Source organism: Orycteropus afer, unplaced genomic scaffold, assembly GCF_000298275.1.
Source record: "Orycteropus afer afer isolate SDZICR_OR568_19922 unplaced genomic scaffold, OryAfe1.0 scaffold00040, whole genome shotgun sequence".
Taxonomy (NCBI): Eukaryota; Metazoa; Chordata; class Mammalia; order Tubulidentata; family Orycteropodidae; genus Orycteropus; species Orycteropus afer.
In genome coordinates this window covers 14,633,945-14,655,233 of record NW_006921627.1, presented here as the reverse complement: position 1 = coordinate 14,655,233, position 21,289 = coordinate 14,633,945, and the positions used below count along the sequence as shown (strand labels likewise).

The following is a 21,289-nucleotide window of genomic DNA, read 5'->3' as shown; positions in this document are numbered from 1 at the left end:
CTTCCTTCCGAGGAGTGGCTGGTGGGTTTGAACCGCCAGACGTCTGGTTAGCAGGCAAGTGTCTTAGCCACTATGCTACCAAACTACATGGCAGGCCATTAACTTAAGTCCATTGTAAGTCCCAAGGTTGGCAGAGCATAGCAGGCTCCTGAGCAATGACATGGCAATGTGCAGGGTCCAAGCATGCCATAGGCTAGAGACTATTCCCAAGGCTTCTTCTTATATCCAGGAAGCAGACCACATCCCAAAGGCAGCAACTCAGCTGCTTGTGGTAGATCCCACCATGGAGTTGATTGCCAGTCTCATCAGGGGGAACAACTACCACTAGCTGCCCAGCCACTCAACCAGGCCCAGCCAAGTTGACACACAAACATAACTACCACATCTGTTCATGAAAAAAACTCTTTGCAAACTAGGCATAGAGGAGAATTTCCACAACATAGTAAGAAATATCTACATTCATCATACTTAAAGTGATGTCATAGTTAATGGTACAATGTACATTCTCCCTAAGATCAGGAAGACAAGGCTGTCTCTCACCACTCCTATTAAACATTGCAATGGGAGCCCTAGCTAATCCAATTCAACAAGAAAAGGATATTTAAAAGTATACAGATTGAGAAGGAAGAAATGAAACTGTCTTTTTTCACAGGATATGATTATCTATGTAAAAAAATCCCAAACAACTAACCAAAAACTCCTGGAACTAATAAATGATTATAGCAAGGTAGCAAGATACAAGGTTAATGTACAAAAAATCAATTGCTTTCCTATATACTACCAGTGAATAATGGCAATTTGTAGTTGAAACACAAATTTTAGCAACAGAAAAATGAAATTCTTAGGTATAAATGTAACAAAGTATATATAAGATGTATATGAGGAGAACTACAAAATTCTGATTGAAAAAAAAAATCTAAGATCTAAATAAATGGAAAGACATTTCATGCTCAAGAATAGGAATACTTAATTTATTAAGATGTCAATTCTTCCCAACTTGATCTATAGATTCAATAAAATCCCAATCAAAATCCAAGCAAGTTAGTTATTTTGTGGATACCAAAAAACTGATTGTAATGTTCATATGGAAAGGCAAAAGGCCTAAAACAGCCAACACAATACTGAAGAACAGAGCTGGAGGCCTGGAGGACTGACATCACCTGGCTTAAAGATTTACTATACAGTTATGGTGATCAAGACAGTGTGGCGTGGGTGAAGGAAGAGACAACAGATCAGTGTGACCGAATAGAGTCCAGAAATAGCCCCACACAAACACAGTCAACTGATCTTTGACAAAGGAGCAAACACAATTCAGTGTTCAAAGGAGTCCTGGTGGTACAATGGTTAAGCGCTCAGCTGCTAACTCAGATTGGCAGTCAGGATTCACCCAATGGCTCCATAGGAGCAAAGATTACAGTGTAGAAAACCCTATGGTCAGTGCTACTATGTCACAGCTAATGGTGCTGGAATAAATAGACACTCAGATGCAAAAAACTTAACCTAGACACAGAGCTGGCACCCTTCACTAAAATTAACTCAAAATAAATAATAGACTTAAATGTAAGACTCAAAACCACACAATTTCTACAAGATAACATAGGAGAAAATCTAGATGACCTTGGGTTTGACAATGACTTTTTAGGTATAATGCCAAAAGTAGGAGCCATGAAAGAAAAAAACTAAAAGTTGGACTTCATCCATTTAAAAACTTTTGCTCCGTGAAGGACACTCTTAAGAGAATGAAACTACAAGCCACATGCTGGTAGAAAATATTTGCCAAACACGTATCTGATAAAAGGTTTGTATCTAAGACATAAAAAACTCTTAAAGCTCAATGATAAGAAAAGAAACAACTTAATTGGCATATCCCCCCTGCCGCCTCAAATGGGCAAAAGATCTGAACAGAAACCTCACCAAAGATGTACAGATGAAAAATAAGCATATGAGAAAAACAGTCAATGTCATATGTCATTCAAAAAAAAACTAAATGCACTGCCATCAAGTCAATTCTGACTCAAGCAACTATTACTGTGTTTCCAAGGCTGTAAATCTTACAGAAGCAGACTGCCTCATCTTTCTTCCATGGAGCAGCTGATGGGTTTGAACAACTAACTGTTTGGTTAACAGCCAAATGCCTTAACCGCTATACCACCACAGCTCCTTATCTTGTCATTAGGGAACTGCAAATCAAAATACATAATATATATATTATAATATATATTATATATATGTAGAATGGCTACAATCTAAAACACTGATGACACCAAATGCCAACAAGAATGTGGAGCAATAGGAACTCTTAATCCTGATAGGAATGCAAAATGGCACAGCACTTTGGAAACATCTGGCAGTTTCTCACACAGCTAAACAAAGGATTACCCTTCAATCCAGCAATCATACCCTGTCTTGGTTATCCACTGCTGTTTAACAGAAATACTACAAGCAGATGGCTTTAACAAACAGAAGTGTATTTGGAGGCCAGAAGTCCAAATTCAGGCCATCAGCTCCAGGGGAAGGCTTTCTCTCTGTGCTGGCTATAGGAGAAGGTCCTTGTCTCCTTTCAACATCTGTGAGCTTGGTGTCTTGGAGATCTGTGTCTTGGCATCAATCTTCCCCTGGATCTAACTGATACACACAGCACAGGGACTCTGGGTCCAAAGGACGTGATCTGTTCCTGGCTCTTCTTTTTTGGTGGTTGAGGTCCCCCTACCTGTGGTCAATCATGTTCCCTATTGGCACAAGGAATCAATCTCATCTCCTCCACCCTCACCGGCCTCCATCAAAATTCTACTCATCCCTCAAGGCTCTGTTCAAATACTTCCCTCAGTACTCTTTCTTTTTCCTTTTAATTGACATTACTTTTTTCCCCTTTTGCACTCCAACAAGACTATCTTTAATAGCAGTCATCACACTGCTTTGCATGGATTATATATTCATTGATCCAAGAAAAAGAGTGAGCTCTCACTATGTTCCAGGCACTGGATTTAGGATGGTGAACAAGATAGATAAAGTCTCAGGGCTTACAGGGTTACAGCAAAGGATAGAGTTATGTATTTCTGTTAGCCTTTTCTAGATTTTACCTTCCTAAGGCCAGGATGTGAGAGCTGGACAATGAATAAGGAAGACCGAAGAAGAGTTGATGCTTTTGAGTTGTGGTGCTGGTGAAGAATGCTGAAAGTACCATGGACTGCTAAAAGAACTAACAGATCTGTCCTGGAGGAAGTGCAGCCAGAATGTTCCTTGGAAGCAAGAATGGCCAGACTTCGTGTCACCTATTTTGGTCATGTTGTCAGAAGGGACCATTCCCTGGAGAAGGATGTCATGCTTGGTAGGGTGGAGGGTCGACGAAAGAGGGGGAGGCCTTCAACGAGATGGATTGACACGGTGGCTGCAATGATGGGCTCAAGTATAGCAGGGATTGTGGAGCTGGCGCAGGATTGGGCAGTGTTTCGTTCTGCTGTGCATGGGGTCGCTATGAGTTGGAAATGACTCAACGGCACTTAACAACAACAACAACAACAAGGCCAGGAACCAACTCTCATTCACTTCTTTACCCTTCAGATAACCAACCAGCCATAGCAGGAACTAAAAAGCTGTTAATTAGACTGAATTATGTTGAATTGAATTAAATGCAAGCAAATTCTATCAAATCGACAATGCTTCATTTGTATCACTAGTTAACTCTCCTTTTAGTTAACTCTTCCTGGAACCAGGAAGAGGGCTAGATTTCCTTAGTTTAAAATATTCATTAATGGCCTCTCTTAATCATCTTCCCAAACTCTCCTTCTTCGGGTTCTAATTTTCAGAAAAATATCTCTATTTTCTCCAGCTAAAGCCAAAAGGATCAGCTTCCAGACAAAGGGTCACTTGTGCCTTTTCATAAAGTCTGGGTGAACAAAGACACTTCCCTTCCCTTTGTGCCTCTTCCTGTAAAATGAAATTTGTGCCCATGACTCAGTGCTATAATAGACTAATTGTGATATTATCAGTGAATGTGACATTGCTGAACTCTAACTCTGAAACTACCCTCATGTTCTGAATCACAGAATATTTTGATGGCACAAAGCTTATTGACATTGTCTTTGGCAGGGTCCTCTAGAGAAGCAAAAATAATAAGGCATAGATAGATAGATAGATAGATAGATAGATAGATGTAGATGTAGAGATAGAGATTTATCTCAAGGTAATGGCTCATGCAGTTGTGGAGGCTGGCAAATCCCAAGTCCATGGGTTAGATGTCAAACTGGAGGCTTCTCCTGACTCAAGTAGCTGAAGGTGCTGATGAACTAAACAGCAAGTCAGACAGGAGACTGCTGGCTCATGGGCTATGGAGGCTGATAAAACCAAGATCAGCAGGCAATAACACAGACTGCTGGCTCAAGTCCCAAGAATTGAAAGTCAGATGATGATGAGCTAGATGAAGGATCCAGAGCAAACACAAGGTAGAGAGCTTTGCCAGAAAGTCCATGTATACTGGATGCAGACCACATCCCTGAGGAAATTCCCTTTCAACTGATTTGTTGTTCATAGCATATCTCATCATGTAGATGATTACATGATATCAGATCTCATCATCAGAGATGATTACATCATTACATAACTGCTAAGCCAGAGACTCATGGCCCAGCCAAGTTAACACACAACCTTAATCATCACATACCCCTAGGTATTTACCCAAATAAGATGAAAATTTGTGTCCACATAAAAAACTGTACATGAATATTTTTAACAGCTGTATTTGTAATTTCCAAAAATTGGAGACAATCAAGATGTCCTTCAACAGGTGAATGAATAAATAAACTGTGATACATCCATACAATTCAATGATAAAGAGAAATGAACTATTAAGTCACAGAAAAGGTATAAAGGGACCTCAAATGCATATTGCTAAGTGAAAGAAGTCTATCTGAAAAAGCCACGTATTGTATGACTCCAACCATATGACATTCTAGAACAGGCAAAACTATGTTGTTGCTGGGTACCATCAAGTTGATTTTTGACTCACAGTGACCCCATGTGACAGAGTATAACTGCACCATAGGGTTTTCTAGGCTGTAATCCTTACAGAAGCAGATCATCCATTATTTCTTTCACAGAACAGCTGGATGGATTTGAATGGCCAACTTTTTGTTAGCAGGCACGTACTTAACCTTTGCACCAGACTCCTTTGGCAAACTATAGAGACAGTGAAAAGAAAGTGGTTGTCAAGGGCAGGATGAATGATAAACAGGTAAAGTACAGGGCATTTTTAGAGTAATGATAAGACTATTCTGTATGATATTATCATGGTGGAAGTATGACATTAAGCATTTGCCAAAACCCATAGACCTGTATAAAAGAAAGGTATAAACTATAGACTGTAGTTAATAATAATGTATCAATATTGGTTTATCAATTTTAACAAATAACCACAGGAATGTAGGATGTTAATGACAGAAACAATGTGAAGAGGGGAAAGGTATATTGGAACTCACTGTGCTTTCTGCACAGTTTATCTATAAACCTAAAATTGCTCTAAACATAAAGTATATTAAAACTTTTAAATTATAAAAATAAAAATTAAAATAATTTTAAAATAAAAACAAAATATATGAGAACACAATAAAAAAATTACCTTCAATCTTGTTTAGTATTTTACTAATAAGTCAAAATATCTTGTCATAGCAAAATAATTATTACACAAAAGAGAATGACTAATATTTCTCTATTTAAATTAGAAGATGGCATCAGGATGTTAACCTCAAGCAAGAGAACTTTCTTTCTGGGTGTTTCATTGGTGATACACTTAGATTTTTTACACTCCCTGTTTATTCTGTTTTTATTTTCCTGCTTATATCTAAGAAATTTAGTCTACTTCTCATTTCCTTATGTCTATCCTACTTTGTCTATTCATATACATTTAACAATTACTTCAGTTCCATAATGAATCTTTTTGTATTATGGGAGTGAGAAAGAATTCTGAAAATAACTGGAAATTTTGGCTCTTGATGTTGTAAAAATCTTTAAGCTCACTTGCTTCAAATAATGCCCTGGAAAGCATTGTTGTTAGATGCCATCGAGTCAATCAACTTCACGTGGCTTGATATGACTAAGCAGAACTGCCCCACAGGACTTCCTAGGCTACAATCTTTATGGGAGCAGATCTCCAGGTCTTTTCTCCCTCAGAGCTGCTGGGTGAGTTTGAACTGCCAACCTTTAGGTTAACAGCTGAGCACTTAACCTAGAACCACCATGTCTCTTTTGGAAAGCATTAGTCTATCCAATATAGATAATACATATTCATTTATGTGCCTATTTAAGAACAAAAGTAGCAGATAAAGAATTATAAAGGGTGTTTATGTTAGTTATTTACCACTGTATAACAGCTATCTCAAAAATTTATATGTGGGACATATGGTGTTAGGATAGGTAGGGTGAAACATAGCAAAAATATTCACTTGAATATTATCTAATACTGAAAAACACACTCTCTCAAAAAAAACACAAGAAATAGTAAATATTCTTCTAAGTCTTATCTTGCTGTACAGAAATCCAAAGAGACAAAAGTTTTACACAATCACTGCTTCAGGATATATTACCTCATACAACAACCTCTTAACACAACAGTATGTTGTGGAAGAACTTCCTTCTGTTTTACACAGTTATGCAAGTCCCTGCCTAAAAGTCAGTATGTGTGGGGAAGAAGCCTCCCAAGGAACCTCAGAAGCATAAAAGGTAAATGGTGCTTATAGATACCATGGGTTATGAAAGAGTTAAAACAATAAACACTTATCACATATAGTTTCTGTGGGTAAGGAATTCAGAAGTAACTTTGCTAAGTGGTTCTGGTTTTTGTCCTCTCATGATTTTCTAATCAAGATTATTAGCTCTGGCCATCTGAAGGCTTTACTAAGCCTGGAGGACCTGCTTCCAAGATAGGTTACTCACATAGCTGTTGGCAGGAGACCTCACTTCCTTACTACACAGTCTTCTCCATAGGATGACCTGAGTGTCCTCACAACTTGGGGGTTGATTTCCTCCAGAGCAAGTAAGCCAAGAGAGAAATGGTAAAGCTGTAATGTATTTTATAACCTAGCCTTGTAAGTCATACATTTAACCTTAGAAGTATGTATAACATGTATTTTGCCTATACAGGTCAGCCCTGTTCACTATGGAAGGAACAAAGACATAAATACCAGCAGACAGAAATAATTGTGGAAAATTTTGGCAAATGTCTTAACAGACTTCTCTCTGATCCTCAATTATTCATGGCCCTCCAACACATAAAATACACTCACCCCTGAAAGCCCCTGTGAGTTTCATTCCAATATAGCAACAGCTCCAAGACTGAAATTCATCATTTCAAATCAAGTTCAGGTATGGAGGATGCTCCTTGGGTATGGTTGCTCAAGTACAGTCCCTCTAGATAAGAAGACCTTGTACTAAAGTTATCTACCCCCAACACCCAACATATAATCATACAACAGGCGAAAAATAATCACTATTGACACTCCTGTTCAAACTGGGGGAAACAGAAGGCACACAGGAATCACTGTTCCACAGCAATGCTGAGATCCAACTGGTTGAATGTTGGAAGCTCTTTAATTAGAATTCATTCATACTCCAGCTCAAGAATGAATCTCCAGGGTCTCTACCCTATAGGTTTTTGCTTCTGTCATTTAAGTCATCCTTCTTGCTCCATAGGACCCGTGTTGGTGCAGTACTTAACCACTCAGCTGCTAACCAAAAGGTCAGTAGTACAAACCCACCAGTCTCTTTGCAGAAGAAAGATGTAACAGTCTGCTTCTGTAAAGATTACAGCCTTGGAAACTTTATGGGGAGTTCTACTTTATGTTACAGGGTTTCTGTGAAGTGGAATCAACTTGAGGACATTGAGTTTGAGTTTTGTTTTGATCTTTTTCCATTGAAAAATAGCCTTGTTTGCAATTGTGCAGAGAGTGGTCTATCCAATTTAGATGATATATAATCATGTATGTGCCTATTTGGTTCTTCTATCAAAGAACAAAGCTAAGTAGAAATAGAAGTTTAACAAGTGTCAATAGTAGTTACTGTCTAAATTCCACAGGTATTAACAATTCATCAAATGTAGAGACAAGTTAGATCTCTTTCCTATATTTGGTCTATTTTTGCCTCTACATTGGTAAACTGAGATTCTATTAATTCTTGGGAGCATTTTCCTAGGTAGGTTTCACATCTTTAGAATAAGAACATTGTTAAAAACAAACAAAATCTTTAACTTCTCTCTAAGGTACCAAATCCATGAAAGTACTCAAGAAAAGATTGATAATAATGTTCATATTTCTCTCAGCTCACTAAATAATACTTCAAAAGAAAAGCAGGTAGGAGTTCTATATTTGATCTCTCCTCTGTTACAGCATATAATCTACTAACTGCGAAAAATCTCACTGGGTTCCTGACAATCTGAAGCAGCAGAAAGATGAACAAGCAAACTGTCCCTATCCTTATATCACAAGTAAAGGAATCATTTATGTTCTATTACCAAGTTATGATGAAAAAGATATTTGTAGCTTCCTGAAGGTAAAATCCTATTACTTGCTACTGAATTTGGCTTGTAGATTTTTGAATGTTAGTAAATAATGTGGCTCCCTTGCAACTCAACAGCAAAGAGTTTGAGATCACCACAAATAATTTTAGAAATTGTTCAGACTGACCTCCTTGCTTTTCAGTTGAGGAAAATGAATTCAACAAAGAGGATGACATCTCTGTCCAAGAACATACAATTAGTATGTCAGAGCCAGGGCTAGACTTGATTTCTGCTTACCCACCCTGGGTATTTTTAGTTATATTAGGTTTTCAAAAGGCTATAAGGAATAAAATCTTAGCAATTCATAAAGTATAGTAATCTTACCTTCTATTTCCTGAGCTATATATACTTCCATGAAATTAATATAAAAATAAAACTATTAGAATTACATAGGACAGTTTCTAAGGAAGTATATTTTATATATCCTAATAAAGTTCCCAAGTTGATTGAGTAATCCTTGTTTTCCCCCAGAGTATGGGATTAAAAGTGTTCACCAACTCAAAAATCTGGGAACCCACAGTCATGTTCAATGCCTATAAAATTAGAAAAGCAAGTAGCTTATGGAGGTAAAATAACAAGTTGCTTTTAACTTTGTGTCACATCCAACATTACTTGGACAAAAATGACAAACTTAGATAGATAATGTAGCTCTACCACCATTTCAGGGAGCTCTGGTAGCGTAGTGCTTGACTGCTAACCAGAAGGCTGGCAGTTCAAACCCACCAGCCACTCCTCGGAAGGAAGATGGGGCAATCTACTTCCGTAGTGATACTGCCTCGGAAACCAAAGGTGGTGTCGCTATGAGTTGGGTCCAACTTGATGGCACATAACAACCACCACCACCATCCTTTCATATGTAAAGAAACCAAGATTCAGGTAAGTTATTTCATGCTGAGGTCACTTAACTAGTAAGTGGCATAGCCAAAGCTGACCAATTTCTGGGTTGGTTGTTTTTGTTTGTTTGTTTCTTGGTTTTGTTGTTGTTGCTGCTTTTCAGATGTGTTAGATATTTAGGGCACAGAATTAGATTCTGATGTACTTCAAGAAAAGGAACAAGCTTACAATTATAAATGAGAGAATTCTAATTATGGAATCAAGGAAAAATATTCATAGAGATGCTGTATTTTGAAGAACAGAAAGGATAAAAGTCCTCAATGGTGAAAAGACACAGTGTAAACCCAGCAGAATTATCTCACAATCCAGGGCCAAAAGATACTGCTCAGATAAAGCCACTTTTTCTATCCCCTTCCATTTCCCACTGAGTTTTGGATTGGAAATCAGAGGTCCTGTATGTGAAATGTGCATGTCACTCTTCTCTAAGCCTCAAGTCCTTTATTAATAATTTTAAGAAATTTGATTAAAAGTTCTTCAAGGTCTTAGAAAATACCAATTAATACCCAATAAAACAGTTAAACATAATGTGGAAAACAAATTAAGAATTTTGACTAGTCAGAAATTATTTTCTATATTCCTTGAAATTGGGACTACATTTAAGGCTGATATCCATCTCTAAACCAGGCTCATTATAAAGAAAAACAGTGTTGTCAGCTCACTTTTAAGGTCCATGACTATTTTCCTGTAAATATAACCTTCAAGGATAACACAAATTTCAAAAAGTTCCTCAGCTGTGAGAAATATGATTTTTGTCAGGTAATTACAATGTTATATATATTATGATGGAGACTAGAAAATACATAAAATAAAAATAATCATGAGAGTTCCACATAGAAAGAAGTTTGAGTTTAAACCATGAAGGTTTTAGGGAGAAAGTAGTTTTTGGGAAGTGGGTAAGGATAGCATTACATGTATGTAACATAACTCAGAAAAAAAATTATTACTTTGTGTGAAAACTGCACAAAGATGATTGAAATGGGTAGATACAAAGGACTCATGTATATGATGCAATGAAAGTGGTAAGGAAACTGGAACACATTGTGAAAGCTCTTGAGAACAACTGGAAGAATGTGAGCCTCTGTCTGGGATGCCATATATATAACCTCAAGGTTTTTCATAGAAGAAAACAGTATACCTATAAAAGAAGATAACTTTAAGAGTACCCATACAAAAAAAAAAAAAAAACTTACTGTCATCGAGTTGGATCCAACTCATAGCGACCCCTTCCTGGGTTTCCAAGGTGGTATCCCTACGGAAGTAGATTGCCCAATCTTCTGAGGAGTGGCTGGTTGGTTTAAACTGCCAGCCTTTTGGTTAGCAGTCAAGTGCCTTAGGCACTACGCTACCAGAGCTCCTCCAAGAGTTTCCATAGGACTTAAGAAAGAGGAGGAATGGTGAATCTAAACAAGGCACAAAAATTATAATAGATAATGATAGAAATCATTGTTGTTGTTGTGTGCCGTCAAGTCAAACCCGACTCATAGCGACCCCTCACTGGGTTTCCAAGGCAGTATCACCACCAAAGTAGGATTGCCCAACCTTCCTTCTGAGGAGCGGCTGGTGGGTCATCATTAGTGCCTAAAAAAGTAAAAATTAAGAGGTTACAAATATGAAAGTTATCATTCATTCGTGTGTTTAAAAATATTTATAGAATACTTATTGACCCAGTTTTGGGACTTATAACAAAGGTTAAGAACAAAAATCTTTAACTTCATGAATGTTATGTTTTAATGAATATAATCAAAATAAACAAGTAAATAGTTTATTAAAAAGATGATAAATGCTATGGTGAAGGTTCAATAGGGAAAGGTAATAGTGAGATTGAAGGGAGTTGCAAATTTAAACAGAGTGGTCATTGATGGTCTTACCAAGAAAGTGAAATATGAGCAAAGATTTGAAGGAAGTAAGAGAACAAACCATATGACTGACTGGAAGAAATATATTACAGTCAGATGAAACACCAATAACAGAATGCTTATTGTACTCCAGGAGAGAGATGATTAGATACATAGATATTCTTTAAACTTAAAAAACTGACCTATTGTCATTATTCAAATAGAAAAAGTGAGACCCAGAAAGGGTAAGTTACTCAGTCAGTAAGATCCCACAACCAATAAGATAAGGAGCAGGGGTTCAAATCAGGCAGTTTGACTCCAGACCCACATTCTTAACCCCTGCACCATTATGATTTTCAAAGGCCCTGAGGTGAAAACTCACCTGAAACATTCTAAAAAGAGTAAGGAACCTAATGTGGTTGGAACAGTGAGTATGGGTGAGAGTAGTTAGAGAAATCAGAGGAATAGTTGAAGCCAGATTGTGTATTTTTGTGTGGTACTGAATTATTGTTCTTATTGTTATATTCCATCCAGTTGATTCCAACTCATAGCGACCCTATAGGACAGAGTAGAACTGCCCCATAGGGCTTCCAAGGCTGTAATCTTTACAGGAGCAGAATTCCAGGCCTTTTCTCCTGTGGAGCTGCTGGTGGGTTCAAACCACCAACCTGCTGGTCAGACCTAAGCACTTAACCATTGCGTGTTACCTTAAAAACCCAAACCAAACCCACTGTCACTGAATCGATTCTGACTCATCACAACACTTTAGGACAGAGTAGAACTGCCACATGGGGAGTGTTGTTGTTGTTGTTGTTTGCCATCGAGTCAGCCCCGACTCATAGTGACCCCTCCTTGGGTTTCCGAGGCAGTATCACTATGGAAGTAGGATTGCCCAACCTTCCTTCCGAGGAGTGGTTGGTGGGTTTGAACCGCCAGCCTTCTGGTGAGCAGTCAAGTGCCTTAGGCACTATGCTACCAGAGCTCCTGCATAGGGAGTACAAGGCTGTAACTCTTTATGGAAGCAGATTGCCTCACCTTTGTCTCATGGAGTGGCTAGGGGTTTTGAATCACTGACATTCTGATTAGTAGTCAAATGCTTTAACCACACCACCAGAGCTACTTTACCTAAAATAAATTGGCCTTTTGTTCTTGGCATCTGCCTATTTGGCAGTCAGAAGGACTGAATCCAAACTTGTGAACTCTAACCCAACTCTTAGTGGCTAAGGGTCAGAAAAGGGCTGTAAGGCAGTTGATGTGAAGAACAAAGTCCTTCTAACTTCTGAACTCTGAACCAGCTCTGGGAGGTGAGGTTGGAAAGAGAGTGTGAAAGAGTATGCAGCTTGGCAGCTGGTGACAAGAATAGAGACACAGGAGTTCCAGCAAGATGGCAGAACAGGCAGACAAGCTACACAGACTCTATGCAACAAAGTAATGAGCAAACAATTGAAATCAATACAGAAGACAATCCTGGAACCCTGAGCTTTGAAGGAAAGGATAAAGTAGTGGATTAAATACCAATTAGTAGAAGACCATGAATGAAACAGTAAATAAGGAGACAAAAAGAGGTGCAGACTGCCAGCTGTCCTCAGGGCACAGCCATTTTGAATATTTCTCAATACCAACCTAAGAATTAGCTCTGCTCACCAAGGCTGCATGGGCAAGGACTGCATTGGTGCCTGGGACCAGAAGTTAGAACATCAAGGAAGGGGACAGGCAGACCTGTGGACTGCCAGTGGCTGTCCTGAGGGTATAGCCATTTTGGATCTTTCCAAGCAGCCAGTGCAGCTGTTTAGAGTGCATGCAGGTGGTGTTCTTGCTTCAACTGCAAACTAGGAGTGCGCTCTGCCTGCCAAGGATAGCACTGGCAACCACACTGGAGACTGATGACTGGAGAAGTCACCCCTTCTAACTCATGTGCCTTGCACTCTCTTGGTGAACAGGGGTGCGGATATCTAATTCCTGCCCTGCCCCCTACTTCCACCTAACTTCTTTACCTGTGAGGGCTCCATCCCATTCTGTACCCAGAACCTGGATACCATGCCCTGCCCACAAGAGCTTTGGCTTTGTTTTTATTCTTCTTATAGTTCTCCTTTCTTCCTTTTTTTTTTTTCTCTCTCTCTTTCCTATCCCTGATTCTTGGTTTCTTTTTTTTCTTTTCCCTATTCCTGGTTTCCTTCTTTTTTCTTTCTATTGGTTCTTCCCACCCCTAGTTTTTCTTTTTCCAGTTTCCCTAATCTTTTAATCTTATTCTTTTCATTCATTCTACCCTCCCCAGATATTGTGGGGTTTTTTCCTTATTCTCTTTCTTTTATCCTTTTTAAATATATTTTGAAACTTTTTCTTATTTATTATTGCATTTCTCTTTTTTTCTTTTGGCTTGTTCCTGGTTTTTTGTTCGTTTGTTTGTTTTGTTTTGTTTTGTTTGAAAGAAGTATGGGAAAAACAAAACATTACCTATAAGTGACAACCAATAAGACTAAGCTCGATTTCTCAGCAAAACCATGCAGGTGAGAAGACAATGAGCTGGTATATATAAAACCCTGAAAGAAAAAAATTCCAACCAGGAATTATACACCAAGCAAAATTATCCCCCAAATATGATGGTGAAATTAGATTTCCAGATAAGGAGAAATTAAGGAAATTTCTTAAAACCAGACCAGCTTTACAATGGATGCTGAAAGGAGTCCTTCAGATAGAGAACCAACAACAGCAAACAATAGCCAAGATTAACACACATGACAACATAACCCAGTAACCAACCAAGTTATATATATATATATATCCAAAGTAAAATAAGCTTACAAGACTAAACAGGGAACCAGAGACATCAATTGTAAATGAGGACAACTACAAACCAAAAGGAGGGAATAAATAGTGTTGTTACTGAACTTCTAAATGATGAGGAAGTTAAGACAATTGCAAGATAGAACAAATTGTTTTAAATTTGGGAAGAAAATTATAAATTACAGGGTAACCACAAAGAAAAATGATAAACCTTCACATTAAAATAAAAAAGAGGACAAACACAAATACTTAGCAAATACTAAAACAATAGCAATGAAGGAGGTTATAGTATGACTCAAACAAAATATGCACAGCACAGAAAATTATATGGAACAAAGAAATCAGCAATACCATAAAAAAACACATAAAAAATGACATCTATAAATTCATATTTGTCAGTAATTACTGAATGTAAGTGGATTAAGTACACTACTCAAGAGATGGAGAATTGCAGACTGGGTAAGAAAACATGATCCATCAATATGCTGTCTACAAGAGATGCACCTTAGACACAAAGACAAAAATAGACTAAATATCGAACATTGGAAAAAGATATATCAAGCAAATGGCAGCCATAAGAGAACAGGTGTGGCAATATTAATTTCTGATAACATAGACTTTAAGACAAAAATGACCATAAGAGACAAAGGAAGGATGTTATATAATGATTAAAGATTAGTTGAACAAGAAGACAACCATAATAAATATCTACACATCCAGTGAAAGAGCCCCAAAATACATAAATCAGACTTTAACAGAATTGAAAAGACAAATAGATGATCCCACAGTCAAAGGAAGGTTGGGCAATCCTACTTCCGTAGTGATACTGCCTCGGAAACCCAAGGAGGGGTCGCTATGAGTTGGGGCCGACTCGATGGCACATAACAACAACAACAACAGTCATAGTAGGAGACTTTAATATACCACTTTCAATAAAAGATTGAACTGGAAGGAAACTCAACAAAGATGCAGAAGAACTAAACAATATGATCAACCAACTTGACCTTGTAGACATCTACAAAGCACTTTACCCAGCAACAACAAAATATACATTCTTTTCCAGCACACATGGAACATTCTCCAGGATTGACCATATGTCAAGCCCCAAAGCAAGGCTTGACAAATTTTTTAAAAAGTGAAATACTGCAAAGCATCTTCTCAGATCACAATGCTATCAAATTAGAAATCAACAATAGGAAGATCAATGGAAAAAGAGCAACCACATGGAAACTGAATAACACCCTTCTCAAAAATGACTAGGTAATGGAAGAAATAAAAAATGAAATTTAAAAAATTCTTGAATGAAAATGAAAACATAACATACCAAAATCTTTGGAACACAGCAAAAGCTGTAATCAGAGGGCAATTTATAGCTATAGAAGCCCACATCAAGAAAAATAAAGCCAAAATCAACACCTTAAACTAACATCTTCAACAATTAGAAAAAGAGCAGCAAAAAAAGCCTACAGTCACTAGAAGAAATAATAAAGATTTGAGCAGAAATAAATGAAACAGAAAATAGAAAGACAATAGAAAAATCAACAAGACTAGAAGTTGGTTCTTTGAAAAGATTAATAAAATCAACAAACCACTGGCAAACTTAACAAAGGAAAAGAAGGATAAGATGCAAATAACACAAATGAATGAAAAGGGTGGCGTCACAACAGAACAAACAAATAAAAAGAATAATAGAATATTATGAAGAACTGTACTCCAACAAATTTGAAAACCTAGAAGAAATGGACAGACTTCTAGAAACATACTACTTACCTAAACTAACACAGACTGAAGTAGAAAACTTGAAAAGAACCATAACAAAAGAAGAAATTGAACAGGTCATAAAAAAAAATTACTAACCAAAAAAAAAAAAGTTTTGGCCCAGATGGTTTCACTGGAGAATTCCACCAACCATTCAGAGAAGAGCTGATGCCAATCCTACTCAAAGTATTCCAGAACATAGAAAAGGATGGAATCCTCCCAAATTCATTTTATGAAGCAAGCATAACCTTGATACCAAGACCAGGCAAAGACATCACTTAAAGAAAACTATAGACCAATATCCCTCATGCACATAAATGCAAAATCCTCAGTAAGATCCTAGCCAATAGACTTCAACAACATATCAAAAATAATAATAATAATAATATATCATGACCAAATGGGATTCATACCAGGTAGGCAAGAAAAAAAATTCATGTCATCTGTCACGTAAGTAAAACAAAGGAAAAGAATCACATGATCATGTAGATATAGAAAAGGCATTTGATAAAATCTAACACCCATTCCTGATTAAAAAAAACTCTCAGAAAGATAGGAATAGAAGGGAAATTCCTCAACATAATAAAAGGCATAGATGCAAAAACAACAGGCAACGTTATTCTCAATGGAGAGAGACTGAAACCTTTCCCCTTGCAAACAGCAACCAGACAAGGATGCCTTCTAGCTCCACTTCTATTCAACATTGAATTGGAAGTCCTAGCCAGGGCAATAAGGCAAGAAAGGGAAATCAAAGGCATCCAAATGGGTAAGGAAGAAGTAAAACTATCCCTATTTGCTGATGATATGTTCCTACATATGTAAAATCCAAGAGACTCAGCAAGAAAACTACTGGAACTTACTGAAAGGTTTAGCTTAGTGGCAGGATATAAGTGGCAGGATATCAGGATATCCTGGTGTAAGATTCATCTACACCAGCAAAGAGATCTCTGAAAAGGAAACAAGGAAGTCAATACCATTTACAACAGCTAACAAAAAGATAAAATACTTGGGAATAAATCTTACTAGGAACACAAAAGATATATACAAAGAAAACTACAAAACACTACTTCAAGAAACAGTAAGAGATCCACATAATGGAAAAACAAACCATGCTCAAGGATAGGAAGATTGCATATTGTGAAAATGTTAATACCATCCAAAGCAATCTATACATTCAGTGCAATATTGATCTAGATTCCATCAACATTCTTTTAAGATATGGAAAAACCCATCACTATCTTTATAGGGAAAGAAAAGAGACCTTGGATAAGCAAAGCACTACTTAAGAAGAACAAAGTAGGAGGTCTCACACTCCCAGATCTCAAAACCTTCTACACAGTCACAGTAGTCAAAACAGCCCGGTATTGGTACAACAGACACACAGACCAGTGGAACAGAATTGAGAACCCAGAAATTGATTCTATGGTCAGCTGATTTTTGAGAAAAGTCCAAAGTCCATTAAATGGGAAGAAATAGTCTCTTTCACAAATGGCACTGGCAAAACTGGATATCTATTCGCAGAGAAATGAAACAAGATCCATACCTCACACCATACACAAAAGCTAACTCCACATACATCAAAGACTTAAGTGTAAAACCTAAAACTATGAAGTTCATCAAAGAAAATATAAGGGCAAACTTAGAAGCCCTAATTTATAGCATAAATAGACTATTAAGCATAACCCAAGATGCACAAACAGCAGAAAATAAACAATATGATGGGGACCTTCTAAAACGTAAATTCTCGTGTGCATCAAAAAATTTCTCCAAAAGATAAAAAGAGAACCTACAGATGGGGAAAAAAATATTTGGCAATGACATATTGGCCAAAGGACTTATGTTTTAAATTTATAGAAAACTCCAGCACCTCAACATCAAAAAGATAAACAATTTTAAAATGGGCAGAAGATATGAAAAGATGCTTCACCAAAGATATTCAGGTTGCCAACAAACACATGAAGAAATGTTCATGATCATTAGCCATTAACCAAAAAACCAAACTCACTACCATCAAGTCATTGACTCATAGCAACGCTTCCTTGGGTTTCCAAGGCAGTATCTCTATACAAGTATATGGCTCAATCTTCCTTCCGACGAGTGGCTGGTGGGTTTGAACCGCCAGCTTTCTGGTTAGCAATAAAATGCCTTAAGCATTATGCCACCAGAGCTCCCCATTAGCCATTAGAGAGATGCAAATCAAAACAACCATGAGATATCTCACCCAGCATTAATAGCAAATTTCAACACAACAGAAAATAACAAATGCTGATGAGGATGTGGAGAGATTGGGACTCTCATACACTGCTGGAGAGAGTGTAATATGATATAACCACTGTGTAAATCGGTATGACAATTCCTTAAAAAGTTGGAAACACAAATACCATCTGATCCAGCAATCCTGTTACTAGGTATATATCCTAAAGAAGTGAAAAGTAGGACACGAATAGATACATGCACACTCATGTACATCACAGCACTATTCACAATAGCAAAGAGATGGAAATAACCTAAGTGCCCATCAACCAAGGAGTGGATAAACAAATTGTGGTACATACACACCATGGAATACTGTGCAACCCTAAAGAATAATGTAGAATCTGCAAAACACCACATAAAGTGGATGAACTTGGAGGACATTATGCTGAGTGAAACAAGTCAATCACACAAACACAGATATTGTATTAGTTCATGTTCTGGTTACCTAGTGCCACTCTGACAGGAAACATACCACAAATGGGATGGCCTTAACAAACAGGAGTTCATTCTTACAATTTGGAGGCCTTAAGTCCAAGTTCAAAGTGCCAGGCTCTAGGGGCTGGGTGAAAGCCCCTCAGCCTTGGGGTCCAGCTCTGCCTCCTGCTCCTGGCCCACTGGAGCTAGAGGCATTTCTTCACTCAGACAGCTGCTGGCTGCTGAAGCTGAGAAGCCCCAAGGTTAACAAGTAAAAAGGCACAGGCCCGATGTTACCAAACCACACGGCAGGCCATTAACTTAAGTCCATTGTAAGTCCCAAGGTCGGCAGAGGTTAGCAGGCTGCTGAGCAATGACATGGCTACATGCAGGGTCCAAGCATGCCATAGGCTAGAGACCATTCCCAAAGGTTTCTCCTTATATAAATACAGGAAGCAGACCACATACCCAAAGGCAGCTACCCAGCTGCTTGTGGTAGATCCCACCATGGAGTTGATTGCCAGTCTCCTCATGGTAATTAACTACCACCAGCTGCCCAGCCACTCAACCAGGCCCAGCCAAATTGACACACAAACTGAACTACCACAGTCTACTATTGTAAAAAGTCAAGGAAAGGTTTATACACAGAAGGAAACTTTCTGTGTTTGTTACCAGGAATGGGGGGTGGGGAGATGAGAGGCTAAATTCCTAGATAGGTTGAATATTCATATATATAGTTGTTACCATGGGGTAGGAGAGAGGGGGAAAGAGGAAACTTTTGTTTGGAGAGCAATGAATTTATGCTAATAGTGGTAGAATATTTTGGAAAAGGATAGCAATAATGGTGGCACAGCAAGAAAAATGTCATCAGTGTCCCTGAGCTGTAAGTGGTGAAGTTGTTAGGGTGGCAAACGTCTTGTATATGTTTTCACCACAATAAAAGTAAAAAGAAAAAGAAAAGAATAGGGGGTAGGAGGGTGAGGATTGGATCCATTTCCAGGTGAGAATTGGATTCATGGTGATTTCTACCATGCAGTTAACAATAAAGATAGGATTTCCACACTGTGCCCTTGCTTCTCAGTTCAGCTTTGTAGCATTGTAAGACTTTCCTTTATTCTGAATAACATGGCGAGATTTTTATAAGAGGAATGGCATGATCTGATATATGTTTCAAAAGTATCACACTGAATTTAGAAGAAAATAGAGTTACAAGTTTTTATAGGTTTTTGCTTGAAAGCTGCAAAGGTCAAAAAGAGTAAAGTATTACCAAGTTAGATTGAGTGGCCCTTTTTAAGTCATTAACACAATATCTAGTTCAGGTTTTTTGTGATCAGCAGAAACAGTGTAAGTAGGGAAGTCCAGGAGTCAACATATTCTTCAGAAGAAATTTTTTAAAAATAAGATTTTTGTTTGAGAAATGAATTTATAGCATTTGCTGTAGAGTTTATTAGTCGGGGCATAAGAAAGAATGGAAATTTAATACAGAGACTGAAAGGACAGGTAGAAAGCTAAGTTGACAATGAGAGAAAGAGATGTTAAGCCAATAAATGGAGTTATAACAACACATAATGCCATGGTTTCCTAACTGCAATAGCTGGAGGGGTTAGAATTGCCTGGACATCAGGTAGAGGAGATGGAAAAAAGTTCATCTGTATGCACCATCTATTTGGAAATTGATGATTAAAGATAAGAATGATGACAGAGAAAACAGAAAAACATCAGTGAAAATCCAAGTCGGAGGTAGACATGGTGATCATTTGGAAGGGCATGAGGGAAAGAAACTGTGTGATATTCTTAAAGAAATCACTACTGATGCTTTTTCTGTTGTTGTTGTTGTTATTTGCCATCGAGTCAGCCCCGAATCCTAGCGACCCCTCCTTGGGTTTCCGAGGCAGTTATCACTACGGAAGTAGGATTGCCCAACCTTCCTTCCGAGGAGTGGCTAGTGGGTTTGAACCACCAGCCTCCTGGTTAGCAGTCAAGTGCCTTTTAGGCACTATGCTACCAGATGCTTTTTCTAGCTAAGCAAAATATTGAGGGGGACATTTCTGGAAAAAATATTTTTCCTTCTAAGTGCTCTTTTACAAGGTGTTTCTGAAATATCAGATGGGATACCTGGTTGGAGAATCAAATCTAATGCTCTAGCTTTGTTATCCAGACAGCAATGAGTTTGCAAGTTTTGATATCATGTAGAAAATGTTGGTATTATTAAATTCCATTCACTTCATTAGTAATACAAATGAAAATGAGGAAAACAGTCAATGAGATGGATTGACATGATAGGCACAACAATGGACTCAAACATCCCAACAACCATACAGATGGTGTAGTCCTAGGCACTGTTTCACTCTGTTCCACTTCAGGTTGCCATGATGGCAGGTAACAACAGCAGAGCCATTGCTCATGTTGCTAAAGAGTAATTTACAATTCCTTTTCCATCCCTTGATGGATGAAGCAATAACTCTCACTTCTAAAACCTACCATTCCTTCCCAAACACATAAAATCCTCTCCAAGTTATCTTGCTCTCCCAACCTCCTGCACAAAAAATTATGCTGTTTCTAGGATGCACAGAATTGCCACCCTTGACAAAATCCCCTTTCTGTTCAGAGAATGAGGACTCAACAAATTATTTCCAAAATTCTCTGGTGTTATTCCAACTCTTACTAGGCAATCTGAGCAGGTAAACTGAAAATTTGCTCTCCTAAATTCGGAGCTCTGGTAGCATAGTGGCTAAAGCACTTGACTGCTAACCAGAAGGCTGGCGGTTCAAACCCACCAGCCACTCCTCGGAAGGAAGGTTGG

At 38.0% G+C, this 21,289-nt stretch overlaps 1 pseudogene; it reads left to right on the top strand.

Moving 5' to 3' along the window:
• The window catches only part of LOC103193913, a 59,541-nt pseudogene that overhangs the window by 11,209 nt on the left and 27,043 nt on the right, over nucleotides 1–21,289 (top strand).